Genomic DNA, 15,586 nt, shown 5'->3' on the forward strand with positions numbered 1-15,586 from the left:
TTAAAAATTAAAAAAAAAAAAAAAAAAAAAAAAAAAAAAAAAAAAAAAAAACCTGATGGAGACGACTTCGTCTCCGGCCAGCCATGGAAAACCTTTCGTCTCCATGGCTGGCTGGAGACAAAGGGGTCCCCTTCGTCTCCGGCTCCCACCAGCCATGGGGACAAAGGGGCCCTTTGTCTCCGGCTCCGTCCAGCCATGGAGACGAAGGGTTCTCCATAGGATCTCTTCGTTTCCATGGCTGGACGAAGGGGACGGAGACGAAGCCCTTCGTCCAGCCATGGAGACGAAGGGATCCCATGGAGAACCCTTCGTCTCCATGGCTGGACAGAGCCGAAGACGAAGGGGACCCCTTCGTCTCCGGCCAGCCATGGAGACGAAAGGTTTTCCATGGCTGGCCGGAGACGAAGGGGTCTCCGGCAGTTTTTTTTTTAAATTTTAAAATATTTATTTAATTAAAAATTATTTTAAAAAATTAAAAATTATTTTAAAACAAATTAAACTGACACGTCATCATATTAAAAGGAAAACAAGTCATTTTAGATTAAATTGTAAGAATTTGTGTTGTTCAAGGACTCAATTGTTGTTTTTTTTGAGTTCAGTGGCCCAATTGTAGTTTAGTGTGTAGTTGGATGGCCTATTTGTATAGTTATTTATTACGGAGTAATATGTTATTTCATTAAGAATATTTGGATTGATATACAATTATATAAATTATAACATCGAATATTATATAACGTAATTGAAGAATTGAGTTATATCGACTGTATTTTATGATGTTATTATTGCTTGAATTAGAGTAAATAATTGCCCAATTAATAGTCAATGTGTAGATGTACGCATCCGGTGCTGAAACTTTAGAGATTTTATATATCAATGTTTATGATTTGTATTAAGTGACAAATTTGCTCGTTGTATAGCAATTTAGTTATATAAATCATTTGCTATCCTAAGTTATTTGTATGGAATATATATTTTTTTGTGTAGATATATACCAATTTTGTCATCTTCGCATAAAAAGAAAACATAATATCACTGGTTGGAATTACACATTATTAAAAACCACTTTGTAGACGACATTTGGTAGTAGCAACATAATCTTGTCTATCTTCATCTAAAGCTAACACATTCAGGCCATCAGGATGGATGACTCGGGAAAAAACCACATACAATTGACCATTGCATTACTATTTTCTATGGAAAATCAATGAGCTCGGATCCATATGTATCCCATATAATACATATACTATAGTTAATCTGTTTTCTTTTTGAAATAGTTAATTGGGGATCATTTAGAATTTTGAGTCAAATAGTAATATTCATTTCTTTTTTCAATTGGCCTAATCAATTAGTTAATTATTAATAACATATTTTTTTTAAATATGTAAAATATGTTCAGTCAATTTTCCATCCATGTGTTACTGGCTCTATTACAATGAAGTACCTGTTCATATACTTTCTTGAGGCTCGAACTCACAATCTTTCAAATGAACATTCAACCCGAATACCATTAGACCACATAGTCCTGGTTACATATCAATTAATTAATTATTAATGATAGATTTTTTTTTAATATTTCCAATCAATTATTAATAACAGATTCATTTTCTAATGTATCTATACTATTTTTTGGGTGCTCTGACCATTTCCTTTCATTTGAATCAATTTGTGATTATTTTTAATTTTTAATCAAGTATTAATATTCATTTTCTTTACCAATTGGCCTAATTTACGTGCCATTATTATTCTCAGTCAATTATTCTTTTTAATACATATTAATTAGTTAATTATTAATAACATATTTATTTTTAATATTTCCAGTCAATTATTAATAACAAATACTTTTTCCAATTTACCTATATTATAGTTAATCCGTTTCCTTTTCGAAATAGTTAATATGAGAATCATTTTTAATTTTCAGACAATTATTAATATTCATTTCATTTTTCAATTGGCCTAATTTTTGTGTCATTTATATTCTCTGTCAATTATTTTTTAATACATATCTGATAGGGATATACGCCCGGTATCCGAGTGTCCCAGGACCGGGTCGCTACCCGACCCTCGCAGCTAAGTCGTATGGCCCACCCCGGGCGGGAGCGACCGGGAAAACCCGGCCGTGCCCCGGGCAAAAAGGTGCCTCCGGGAAACCTCCGGGAGGCGGACGGCCCGCCGAGTGATGCTGGCCGGAGGCCGGCTAGTAAGGCTCGGCTGAAGGAAAAGGAGTCAGATCCTAGGCGCCGCGTGGCAGGCGGCCACGCGGCCGCAGGTAACGCCCGATGCATGCTCACCACGTGTCCAACATGCCGAAGGTCCGGCGCCACCCTCTTTTGGACCCTATAAATAGGGCATTAAATGCTCTATGGAGAGGACTTTTTGGCACGAGGCAAGACCGGACCTTCCCGACCCACGTGAGAGATCCGAGCCTTGCTTACGACCGTATAAATATACCACTCTGTATAAACAGTATCAATATCAATTAGTTAATTATTAATAACAAAATCTTTTTTTAATATTTTCAGTCAAATATTAATAATAGATTCCTTTTCCAATTCACATATACTATTGTTTGGACAGTCTGGCCATATCCTTTTTCATTTCAGTTAGTTTGTGATCATTTTTAATTTTTAGTCAATTATTAATATTCACTTCATCTTTCAATTGACCTAATTTCTGTGTAATTTTTATTTTCAGTCGATTATTCTTTTTAAATACATATCAATTAGTCAATTAGTTAATTATTAATAACATATTCTTTTTTAAATATTTTCAGTAAATTATTAATAACAAAATACTTTACCAATTTACGTATATTATTGTTTGAGCGATCTGACCATTTTTTTTTTTTTTTTTTTTTGCATTGAGCTAGTTTGGAATCATTATTAATTTTCAGTCAATTATTAATATTCATTTCATATTTCAATTGACATAAATTCCGTGTCATTTTATACTTAATTAATAATTAGTTTTGTAATATTCTTTTTTTAAACTATAATTTCACATATGAACATGGTGAGAATAAGCAAATAAAACAAATGCATATTCAAAGTAATGTAAAACCATGCAATATTACAATTTAAACAGAATACACAAATTTTAAAAGGGATAAGGGTCAAAGAAATCACTTTTTCCCCAAAACACCCTTGTATTCTTTTTTTTTGTTTTTTTTTTAAACTTATAACTGAAGCATTTAAATACTCCTTCATTTAAGGAGCCTTTTAGGCTATCAATGCTTGCCCAATAGTTACGTTTTGTTTATTTTATTTTATATACTATTTTACTTTGTATTATTATTATTATTATTATTATTATTATTATTATTATTATTATTATTATTGTTGTTGTTGTTGTTGTTGTTGTTGTTGTTGTTGTTGTTATTGTTATTATTAGTATTATTATAAATTATAAATTATAAATATTATTGCATAATAATAACAACAACAACAACAACAATAATAATAATAATAATAATAATAATAATAATAATAATAATAATAATAATAATAATATTATTATTATTATTATTATTATTATTATTATTATTATTATTATTATTATTATTATTATTATTATGAATGTCCTTATATATCTTTTTACATTTAATCGCTAATAGTAAAAAATTAATTTTATCAAATATTTTTTACAAACTGCTAATGCAATCTGCTGGTCAAACTTGCTAACACAATCCGCTATCCACCGCGGATTACCAAACAAAGCTGAGGGGTGCAAATAGTAAAAGGAATCCATCTTTAAGCAAATAAATTAAGGAATTCATATTTACGCAAATAAATTGAAAAAAGAATCTTCAAAAATTACTATTATGCAAAATCAGTATTTTGCGTGTGTTGAATTCAAATTATTATTATTAATGGTTTAAAATAAATATTCAAATTAATATTATTTGTGTAAATAATAATAAATAAATTATAATGTTCTTATAAAATTACACAGAATTTTCAAAGATTTTTTTTTATTTATTACGCAAAATTTGTTTCCATTATTCTCACAATTATAATGGTTTAATTATTTCTTAGAATTTGGTAACTATTTTCTATTTTTAAGTATATATTGACTTTACTTTGTGGTAACAATTCATTAGATATTAATTAATTTTTATATAAAATTTGATACCAATTAAGCTATATTTAATTTTTTTTACCAATTAATTAATATTCATATTAGTTTGAGCGGGAAATTTGAAGATGAGGATTTTACTTTTATTAATAGTATAAATAAATTATTATTATTATTATTATTATTATTATTATTTAAAGAATTAATTCCAACAATGGTCCTCTGACTATTGCAAGTTTTCAAAATTGGTCATCAATTTTTAATTTGGACGAAAAAGACACTTGACTTTCTAATTTGTTCAGTAATGATCCTTTTGTAATTTTGTTATCAATCCGTCTCTTAGCGGTTAGTTTAGGGAAAATTGGTCATTTCATTATATTGCTTTCTTCTTCCTCATTTTCTTCTTAGCCACAGAGAATGGTCCTTCTGTAAGAATGGTTCTCAGTGACTTGATATTAAACAAATCTGTGGAATTTCTGAGTTGATACTTTGAACCAGAATTGTAAGAACCGTCAATGGCGTAAAACATACCTCCATGAGCAAAAGCAAATTCAAATCTGAATGCTCAGAGAGAACATGCTTTAATCAGATTTCTCAAGCCATGAGTACGAGTCCAATTGTTCAAATCTTTCCCCAACAATAAAAGCATATATTCCGTCTCGCATCTGAAACCAACTGCATCATATTCAACCCCATCCATCTTTCATGGCTTCAAAGAAATTAATAGCAGTTTGCAGTTTACCAAGCATTCCATACCCCAATATCATAGTATTCCAAGATGCCACATCCCTGCATTGCATTTGATCAAAGATCTTCCTAGAAATATCAATCCGTCCACACTTGGTGTACAAATCCACGCTTGAAATTGGGTTTGGATTTGTACACTCTAATCCCTGCATTTGGCTTAACCTCAGACCAAAAAAGCATATCTCTGAACACTCTAATCGCATCAAAGCAACAACTATTGTCTGAAAATGCCTGAATAATCAAGTTCCAAGACACCAAATCCTTCTCAGGCATTTCACCGAACACTTTTTCCGTAGCTAAAAAATCACCACAATTCCCATAGAAAGTCAACAGAGTATTATTCACGTACACATCTGAATCGAATCCCACCTTCAGCAACGTTCAATGAGCCTCTAGTCCTTTTCGGACCTCCAAAAGTCTGAGCAAAGCTTAAGCACAAAAGGGAAAGTATGATCATCTGCCATAACAACACTCCTCAAAATCTCATTATACACCATAAACCCATTGTGATCATAAATCCCTAGCATCCCCTGAGCTCGAATGAGGGTGTTGTAGAGAAACAGCGAGAGAGCAAAAGTGACGTTGTAACACCCCGTGTTACGGCTTTCAAATCTGGATTAATTATGGAATTAATTACGTTAACAAATAGTTAAAAAGAATTTAAGTTAGTTAGAATTCCTTTTATTAATTAATGTGGTCCACAATGGACCATGGACCCTTATATCTAATTAAACCTTTAATCCTGTTAGGAATAAAAAAAAAGTAGAGCTTTTCTATTCATATTCGAATTAGGAATCCTAAACCTCTTACCCAATTAGATTCGTATTAGGGATCCTAACCTATATAAAGAGGGGATTAGAAGGCATTAGAACCCTATCACCCATATCTCCCTCTCCCCACACGAAATCCCCTCTAGGCCAAGGAATTCCCCATCACCAAGCTTAGGGAGGATCGATTGAGGAAAGACCTTAGGAAGTTGTAAGGAGTTTTAATTAAAACTACCAGGTAACCCATGCCTTACAAAACATATTTTCTTTGCTATTGTTAATTGATTGGCTCCGTTGGTTGATTGGATGTATGACTTTGTATGTATATCTTGTTAGAGCTTGTCTTTAGGTTTATATGGTGAATTATTGCTATTGTTGATATTCTTGATGGCCCTGTGTGGTTATTAGTCTGACCTTGTATTTAATTATGTCTAGAACTTGTCCATAGAGTTTATATCATGAATCTCGTATTGTGATGTTCTTGGTATTCTTGGGTGGGTTTATGCATGCTCGGGTGTTGATTCTAGTCTAGGACTTGTCTTTAGGGCTTTGCATATAGATTTCTTGATGTTCTTGAGGTTCCGGATGCTCTTGAACCGTTATGTGATTGGTGTCGGGTCTTGGCATGTTTAGGGATCGTGTTAGAACGTATTTGGAATGATTCTTGGTTTAATCTTCGTTAATTGAATCCGTGATATTGTTGTTACGCGTTAGAATGTGTTTGAACATGGTTTTGAGTTCCACGAACGAATCCTAACCGGTCTTCTACCTTCGTACCAGTGGGGGGAACGAGTCCGCACCACCTACCCGCTGCCCGGCGTGCCCAGTTCCAGCGGGCAGCTGACGGGCAGTGGTCTACCCGCCGGGCACCCACTGGAAAGGGGGCTACCCACTGGCAGGTGGCTGGTGGGTGGTCCACCACCCACTGCCCACCCGCTGGAAATTGGTGGCGTGGCGGGATGTTTTCCCCCGTTTGTTGTTTTTCCGTGTCCAGTTGTGTCCTGTTGTACCTCGTTTGATGTGTATGTGTCTCGTATGATGTTTTGAGTACCGTTCTAGGAATTTATGTGTAGTGCGTATCGTTGTTATTATGTCTTGATTGTTATTGTTGATTGATTGAATGATGATGAGTGTTGTGGTCATTGCGCAATGATCGATGTGACTGATGATGATGAGATTGTGATTGGTGGAGATGAATTGTTGGCAGAAAGCACAACGAGTGCTCGGTTATCATGCTAAAGGCACGTACCACCCCTTAGACTTGCTGGCTAAAGGCTTGGGTCAAGGTATAAACGCCGCGGTGTCATGTTAGAGCTATATGCGCTGACCCCTTGGTATTGGTGCTAGAGGCATGGACCATGCGAATGACACTTCGGTGCTACCATGTTGGTGGACTTGTTGGTGGTTACGGAGTGGAGTATGTAGTTGCTTCGGAGGAATAAGGAAGGATGTATAAGGGCGGCCTGGAGGTACAGGTTGGAACTGAAATAAAGATGGAGTGGAGTGAAAAGGTTGGAACTTGGTATAAGGTTGGAAGATGGATTGTGTGCTTTGATGATTACTTGTTAATTGATTGTCCTTGAATCCCCTTTGTTTGTCTCTATTTACTTTTTACGAGTTTACTTGCCTAGTATGCCTCGTCTTGTGTTCTTAGGATGCATGCTAGTCTTTATGATTGTTCTATAGTGTCAAGTCTGTTGTTGCATCTTGAGTCTTGATCTTGGTTTAAAGCTAGAGTTGCTTAGGTTATATATGTATTCTAGTTTCAAAATGATTTCCTATACTTATACTTATTGTACTCAACGTGTGGGAGTGGGTTACTAGCATTATTCGCTGACGGTTGTTACACCGCATGTTTTTCAGGTACTGACCAGTAATTTTGGAGTGCGCTAGACGGACCCGCAGATTTAGCATTAGTTAGTTCTAGTCATAGTTGATATGGCCTGTGTGCCTGGAATTGTATTTGAATATTAATTGTGAATTATGCTTAGATTAGTTAGTTGTAGCCTATGCATCTAGGTCCTCAAACCTAGGTGTGGCATAACACCCCGACTCTTATGATTAATTTATGCTCTGTTTGGATGATTAATAATAGATTTACCTTGATTTCATAAGCTTTAAATGTTTTAAAAATTAGGGGTGTTACAGACGCTCCGGGAGAAGAGGGCCAATTGTGAGAAAAATGGAGCAAGGTGTGAAAAATGTAATGTTTCTCTACGGTCAAATACACTCATGGCTAAGAAGAAAATGAGGAAGATGAAATAAGATAATGAAAAGACCAATTTTCACCCTAAACTAATGGCTAAGAGACAGATGGATAACAGAAGGACCATTACTGGAACAAATTAGAAAGTTAAATGTCTTTTTCGTCCAAATTAAAAGTCGATGACCAATTTTGAAAAATTGCAATAATCGGAGGACCATTGCTGGAATTAACTCTATTCTTAAATATTATAACAAATCAATTTCGTGCAACGCAAGAGTGAAAATGCTAGAATTTTAAGAATATTTAAATCAATATATAATTATATATATTATAACAACAAATATTATATTGTGCAATCTATTTAATATTAAAAATATAACAATTTTAAAATACCTATTCCTATTTTTTCGTCACTACTCAATATTGAATCAATGATATTTAGTTTACTCCATTCTATTTATTCAACTTTGTTATTTATTTTTCATTATTTATAAATAAACAGATTTTTTTTTATTTTTTTTTTCTTTTAAGAGTTGATGTTATCGGATTCAGATAAAAAACAGTTAGCTTTGGTGGAGTTGGAGAAGTTGCTATCTTTGTGGGAGGAAGAGCCTGAAGAACTTTTCAAAAATGCCAATTCCAGACGAAAGTAGCATATGTTTGAGTGAAAATATGTTGATAGCCGAAGAGTTGGCGTATGACAAGTTATCGTTGAAGACAAAGCATGAAACATTGGTAACACAATTGACCAACGAGTAAGCGAATGTTTACGACTCTGTGATTAATGATATTGATTCCAATGGAGGTGGATTGTTCTTTGTGTATGGTTACAGAAGAATAGGCAAGACGTTCACGTGGAGAACATTATCGTCAAGATAAAGAGCCACAATGCTATTGTTCTGAATGTTGCTTCCAGTGGAATAACATCTTTGCTCTTGCTGAGAGGCAAGACGACGCATTCCAGATTTTCTATACCACTCTCCTTGATCGAAGATTCCATCTCACATGCAATATATTGCAAGGCAGTGACCTTTCTGAGTTTATAATAAGGAGCAAATTGATAATATGGGATGGGGCACTAATGACGCACAAACACTATTTTGAGGGTTTGGACAAAACCATGAGGGATCTATTGAGGTTCACCATACCGGTAGTGCTGAAAAAACCATTTGGTGGAAAGACAATAGTTTTGGGTGGCGATTTTAAACAGATCCTACCTGTTATTCCAAAAGTAACAAGACCAGTAGTTGTCGGAGCAAATAGTAATTCTTCATACATGTGGACAAATTACAAGGTATTATGGCTTACCAAGAACTTGAGACTATGGACCTTAGCTTCAGAGGAAGATAGACAGGTGGTTGATTGGTTTTCAAAATGGATTGCAGACATCAGAGATGGGATTGCAAGGGTTATAAATAGCGGTTCATTTGAGATCGATATTCTGACACAACTTTTGTTGAAGTGTGGACACAATCCCATAGCAATTATAGTGGAAAACACATTCCCAAGCTCAAGATATGGCATGCTTGATGAGTCGCAGCTAGAAGACTGAGCGATCCTCTCGCCGACTTTAGATGTCGTTGATCAAATTAATCAGTACAGGTGCGACATGAATGCTGCAGAAGGATGAATATATTTAAGTTGTGACTCTTTGTGTAAGGCAGAATCAGACATTGAAAATCTATTAGAATTACACTGTAACACCCCGTGTTACGGCCTCTAACCCAGACTAATTATTTAATTACTTACCATTAATAATAATTAGAAGAGATTTGATTGGGTTAGGATCTAGGGATGACAATGTGCCCCGTCCCCGTTGGGGATCCCCGCCCCGTAGGGGATGGGGACGGGGACGGGGATGGGGAATTTGACAAACTCCCCGGCGGGGACGGGGATAACACTCCCCGCCCCGCCCCGTCCCCGAAAATAAAAAAAATTAAAATAAATAAATAATATATATAGAATATTATTTTAGGATTAGGAAATAGAATATTTGAATGTGTATACATTGGAATAATATGTATACTGTACTACTGTGTATATAACAACAATAAGTCAATATAATTCATAATGTTTGAATGTTAAACTATTTTTAGTATATATTTGCTCTTTCGGATTGGAATGTGAACTTCATTAGTTCGAATGTTATTAAAAATAGTTAAATTTTAATTGTCATTTCAATTGTTTTTCTTTTTATTTCTACTAGTTTCACACTTTGACTATGAGTTGACCGGGGATGGGGATTCCCCGTCACCGCCAAATTCCCCGCGGGGTCGGGGATGGGGAATTTTTTCAAGTCCCCGCCGGGGATGGGGACGGGGATGGGGATGGAGTCGGGGTAGCGGGGACGGGGACGGGGAGTATACTCCCCGCCCCCGCCCCGCCCCGTTTCCATCCCTATTAGGATCCCCTTAATTAATTAAGGTGGCCCACCATGGATCATGAACCCTTATCCTTAAACCAAACCCTTAGTCCTATAAGGAATAGAATAAGTGAATCCTTACCATTCAGACCCTAGCTAGGACTCCTAAATATATATAAGGACTTAAGAAACACTTAGAAATCCCACCACAATTGATTCTACCACACAAGATATCCCCAGGAATTCCCCTGGCACCAAACGTAGGAAAAACCACGAGGAGAAGATCTTAGAGGAAAAACCTTAGTAGCCAAGGATTCTAATTAAGGCTAAGAGGTAACCCATGTCTCAACAAAACCTATTTTCTTCGCTATATCTTATTCATTGGCTCCTTTGATATATGATTCTGCGCTTGAGTCTTGATAGAGCTTTGCTTAGGGTTATGTGGTGTTTATATGATAATCTTGATGTTTATGTGTTCATCTTGATGCTTATGTGATGATCTTGATGTTCTTGATACTATGATAAGTTATATGAATGATCTTGTATTTTGATTATGTCTAGAGCCTTAAAGTAATAACATGGATTTCGTATTATGTTATTCTTGGTATGTTTGGTGGGATTTTGCATGATCGGGTGTTGAGTCTTGACATGTTTAGGAATCATGTTAGGAAGTGCTTGGTGTGGTTCTTGGTTTAGTCCCGTTAATTGAATACGTGGTGTGGTCATTATGTGTTGAATGTGTTTGGACATGGTTTCGGGTTCCACAAGGGATCGCGGGACCATAAAGTTGCTTGAGTATCAGTGGGGGGTAGGTGGGGGCCTGACCACCGGCCACCTACTCGCTGCCCCTTTTGTACCGGTTCCCAGCGGACAGCTGGCGGGCAGGCGATTGCCCGCCGGGCACCCGCTGGAAACCAGGGCCGCCGCCGGCAGGTGGTCCTCCACCCGCCGGGCACCCGCTGGAAAAATAGTGGGCAACATGATGTTTGTCCCGGTTTGATGTTTCCCTATGTCCCGCTGTACCCCGTTTGTCGTGCGTGAGTCTAGTTTGATGTATCGGGTACCGTTCTTAGGATAAAAGAGTCTTGTGTATTGCATGCTAGTTGAATTGGTATCTCGTTGGCCTAGGAGGAAGGTGTATGATCCCTTAGGAGTGTAATGAGTGGTTTAATGTGGTTTGTTACGTATGAGTTATATTAGGATAAGTGTTCCCCGATAATTCCCCCTCTTTATGTGTTAATGTGGGTTGCATGTTGTTTGGCTTCTATGTTATTTGTGCATGATACCCCAATTGGTTGCGATCAATTGGCTATAATGACTATCTGATGGGTTGAGAACCATCAGGTATTAACCTGACCGGTTGCGATCGGTCGGATATACAGGCAGTTGGATTGGTTGAGAACAATATATATATATATATATATATATATATATATATATATATATATATATATATATATATATATATATATATATATATATATATATATATATATATATATATATATATATATATATATATATATATATAGGGTCGCGTTCCATAATCTAGTTGCGATCAGATATACATGATAATAGGGCTGCGGTCCACCGTTTGGTTGCGATCAAACGTTCATGATATAAGTGAGCTGCGGTTCATTGATTGGTTGCGATCAATCTCCTTGTGCTGCGGTACAAGTTAAAGTGCTGCAGGGACATGTCAGGGCTATATGCACTAACCCCTTGACAATGGAACTCAAGGTTCGGGTCATGTGAATGGTCCTGCGGCACCACCAAATGTGTATACATGACTTGTTGTTGATGGTGTGATAATGACTGACTATTGATATGATTGGTATTGCGTAGTCTTGTGACCTTAGAGTGCATGCTAGCATCTTTATGTTTGTGTTTAATCGTATTGATTGCATCTGCTATTGTTTGTTGAGTCTGTCCTCGGTTTTAAATTAGAGTTTCTCAGGATTATATATGTATTCCGGTTTCAAAATGGTTTTCCTTATATCTACCTATATTGTACTTAACGCGTTGGAGTGGGTTACCAGCATTATTCGCTGAACAGATATTATTTGGCTTTCAGACACAGATGAATAGCTCCGGAGCACGCTAGTTGGACACGTGGACTTAGCTAGATTAGTTCTATTATCAGCCTGCATGCCTCGAAGTTGTACTAGATATTGGTTTGAGGATTTCTTATATTTAGATAGTTTAGCCTGTGCATCTGAGTTCTCCAGCTCAGATGTGGCCTAGCACCCCGACTCTTATGTTTAGTTTATGCTCTGTTTGGGAATCTATAATAGAATTGCCTTTATTTCATAAGCTTTAAAAGTTTTAAAAATTAGGGGTATTACATACACAGTCTTGAATTCTTAAATAGTTTGAGATTGTCGGGTATTCATAATCATTCATTGACATTAAAGGTCAATGCACATGTTATGTTATTGCGGAACATAGACCACTCTCTTTGTCTTTTTAACGGGACGCGACTCATAATCACAAGATTGGTAGATGACATTGCCGAAACAAGAATAGTTAATGGGACACATGAAGGAACCAAAGTTCTTATCCCCCGAATGTCTCTCACTCCTTTTGATACGAGATTGCCATTCAAGTTCCAGTGTAAACAATTCCCATTGTTGCTTGCATATGCCATGTATATTAACAAAAGTCAAGGTCAAACACTAACTCACGTTAGGTTATATTGCTAAAAAAATCGATCTTTAATCATGGACAATTGCACGCGGCTTTCGTCCTGAGTTTCCCATCCTGATGGCCTGAAGGTGTTAACTTTAGACAAGGATGGACAAGATTGTGTTGCGACTACCAATGTCGTCTACAAAAAGATTTTCAATAATGTGTAAATAGATAAAAATATATCTTTTATACAAATGAATTAAGATTTAATATTCAAATCAAAGTATACCAAAGCACGCCCAATGGGACTCGAACCCACAATCGCTTAATTAGAAGTCAAGCGCCTTATCCATTAAGCCATGGGCGCTTACTTATTAAATTTTTGTCTCTATAATATTATCAATAAATAATGTTTTTTCTTCTTACAAAAATTATTTCATATTTTTCACCTTCAATAGAGACAATCATTTCAAGCATAATCTATACTATATATAAAAACAAAATTTATACTATATATAGAAACAAAATCCTCCAGTTTAACTTCCCGTCCAAAAGACACCTATACTATTAATGTTTGCGTAATATTGTAAAACTATGATAATACAATCCCTATTCGTACTAAGGAGGAGGAGGAAGAGGAGTAAACAACACTTTTCCCACCATCCCACATTGGTGGGAAAAGTGGGAATGGAGCCTTGAGACTCCTTAAGGGGGAATGGAGCTTTGAGGCTCTTATAAGCTCCTTTCAAATTAGCATTTCGTTGTCTTGGGCAATAATGAGGAGCTCCTCGCTGGGAAGTTTAAATTTTATTTTTTTAATATTACCATGGGTGTTTTGGAGAAAATTTAAAATTTTCTCAAAATGCCAATTGCAAACGTTTCAAATTGCAGTGTTTGTAAAAGCAGAGGCCTTTTGGCATTTTGACATCAAAACGTCAAAAAAGGCAAATTTTCCAAAAAAAAAAAATGGTGGATCCATCATTTATCAAACATGACCAATATATTCTTTTAAAATTAGTAATCGTAATAATACAATGCATATACTTATTGGCAAGATGAAATAAATACCACAATGTAGTTTTAATTCTTTATATTTTTTATTTACAAAATTATTATAATGTGTGTTATATGGGGAATCTAACTGGATCACCTACATAGTTGTAATTCCTATTCACAATGTTCTCACTCACTCATCCACTTCTCTCTATTATTGTTATTATTTTTTTAAATACTTCTCTCTATTGTTGATGCTATTTGATGTGTTAATTTTACTGTTATCTTAAATTGTGTATGGATAATGAATACTCTCATTTAGTTTTTTTTTTTTTTTTTCTCTCTCCAAAATATAGTCTCATTTATTTTAACAATTAATCATTGACAATACATAATTTACATGATTATATTAGTACGTATAATTACCTAATAATTACATATTCTTTCCTACTTTCCTATTCGTACGGCAATTTTACATTAAAATTCATTTTCGTAATACAATTCTAGAAAATCGAAGACCCTCAAATAAACAACAATATTATTCTGCCAACAACAATACAGTATACAACTATTCCAATTCGTATAAAAAATACAGTACATATACTTCAATTCCTTGCTATTCATAAACAACAATATTATTCTTTCGAATCTGCAAATCGTAAACAATAATATTTTTCTTTCGATTATGCAAATTGTAAACAAAACTATCATTCTTTCACTAATGGGGTATGTTTTTGTCTCTGCTTTTGACCTATCCCCCAAGACGAGAAAAAGTTGTATAAGGCTCCGGCTGGTGTGTTGTTATTTGTCCAGAGAATATCAACATTCCACAATCAACCAATAGACACTGGAGTGCTTATTCCACGACTTCCATGTGAATGTTATTAACTATAGCTCTACGATTTGGAATACACATTGATAATTTTGATTTTCTTTACCTGGATGCTTCCAAACAACTTGATTTTGTAGTACAGTTATACGAAATTAAAAATTATTAAAAAAATAGACTGCTTATTTCTAATGAGATTTGAATGCCATTTTTTTTAGCCGTCACTATATTGCATGTTTATATTAATTAAACTATAAATATGTATCGATCAAAGTTTTGATTATGTCACAAAACATAATGACAGGATATATTTTGGCCTAAACAATCATATTCTTATTCGTAAACATGCTGCCTATTTAGTGTTCATATTATTGACTATTGAGCATGGATGATTTTGTTGTATACAGTTAATTTACTATAAATCATTTAATCACCCTGGTATGCATAAAATAGAATTCTGTTATGCAATTTTATTTCTGTGTTGTTAGTAGAAGCTTAAGTGACTATTTTTGTGTTATTACTATCTTAAAACATAATTACACTAGAATTTTATCACTATGTCTTCGTACTTTAACTAACATGTTGCTGACATAAATGCATAATTGAGTTTTAAGTTTTTTTTTTTCTTTTATGTGATTATTAAAGTTCTTAAAACTCAGCTAGACTACCAAACAACTATACTTTATCTAAGTTGAAAAAATTGAATACTTGAATGCAAAGTTAAACTTTATCTACCGAGGTTATCATCAACAACAGTTTCCAGTATAGTTGCAATACCAAGCACATAACCTGATAGTGGGTAATTATAAGAACACACCAGAGAGTTGTATACAAACTTAAGTTTGTCACTAGGACATGTGTAGACAGAAAATTACATCTCCATAAGCAGCCTCAAGAATTTTAATTTTAATTTTTAGTAAAAATTCCTGCCAATATACAATTACTGGTCATTTTAAATTGCATTATGTTTATTGGCTTGGTTT

The 15,586-nt window shown here is 34.9% G+C and overlaps 1 non-coding gene across 1 annotated transcript; it reads right to left on the minus strand.

Annotated features, from left to right (window-relative positions):
* Positions 1 to 13,075: 13,075 nt before the first annotated feature.
* TRNAR-UCU lies at positions 13,076 to 13,148 on the minus strand. Its single transcript has one exon. It is a non-coding gene; the product is annotated as a tRNA-Arg (tRNA).
* Between the last annotated feature and the right edge of the window lie 2,438 nt (positions 13,149 to 15,586).

This window comes from Ipomoea nil, unplaced genomic scaffold, assembly GCF_001879475.1.
Source record: "Ipomoea nil cultivar Tokyo-kokei standard unplaced genomic scaffold, Asagao_1.1 scaffold0322, whole genome shotgun sequence".
NCBI classification, from domain to species: Eukaryota; Viridiplantae; Streptophyta; class Magnoliopsida; order Solanales; family Convolvulaceae; genus Ipomoea; species Ipomoea nil.